This window comes from Pterocles gutturalis, unplaced genomic scaffold (assembly GCF_000699245.1).
Source record: "Pterocles gutturalis isolate BGI_N339 unplaced genomic scaffold, ASM69924v1 scaffold5097, whole genome shotgun sequence".
In the NCBI taxonomy this organism is placed as follows: Eukaryota; Metazoa; Chordata; class Aves; order Pterocliformes; family Pteroclidae; genus Pterocles; species Pterocles gutturalis.
The window spans coordinates 251-591 of record NW_010115125.1 but is presented as its reverse complement, the minus strand read 5'-3'; the positions used below and the strand labels follow the sequence as shown (position 1 = coordinate 591).

Genomic DNA, 341 nt, shown 5'->3' with positions numbered 1-341 from the left:
GCAGCTGCTGGCAGCATGAACCGGAGTCACAGACCTCCTGCGCAGCCCAGACCAGAGCTTCAGCAGAGCAGGATCCCCAGGGCAGCGGGATGGGGGACCCTGGGGAGAAACTAAACCCCTGTGACAATGCCACCTCTTTGGGCAGCCTCTGTGCAGCCTACGGCGGTCTCCCCCCATTCTACACCACCACTACAAACCATGTCCCCCCCATTTTGTTTTTATGCAAGAGCCTCATCTGGGATGGGGACTGCAGGTGCCACCCTGCCTGGCTGCTGGCTGCTCTGTCCCCAACCTTTCAAACTCCCCCTTAAACAGCCGCGGGGTCGGCAGGGGGTTTTTTT

General features: G+C 60.1%; 1 protein-coding gene across 1 annotated transcript in view; it reads left to right on the top strand.

Moving 5' to 3' along the window:
- KLHL30 (kelch-like family member 30) overlaps window positions 1–341 on the top strand; it is a gene marked incomplete at its 3' end in the record, with an annotated part of 2,651 nt that overhangs the window by 2,114 nt on the left and 196 nt on the right. The gene's annotated exons all lie outside the window — the stretch shown is intronic.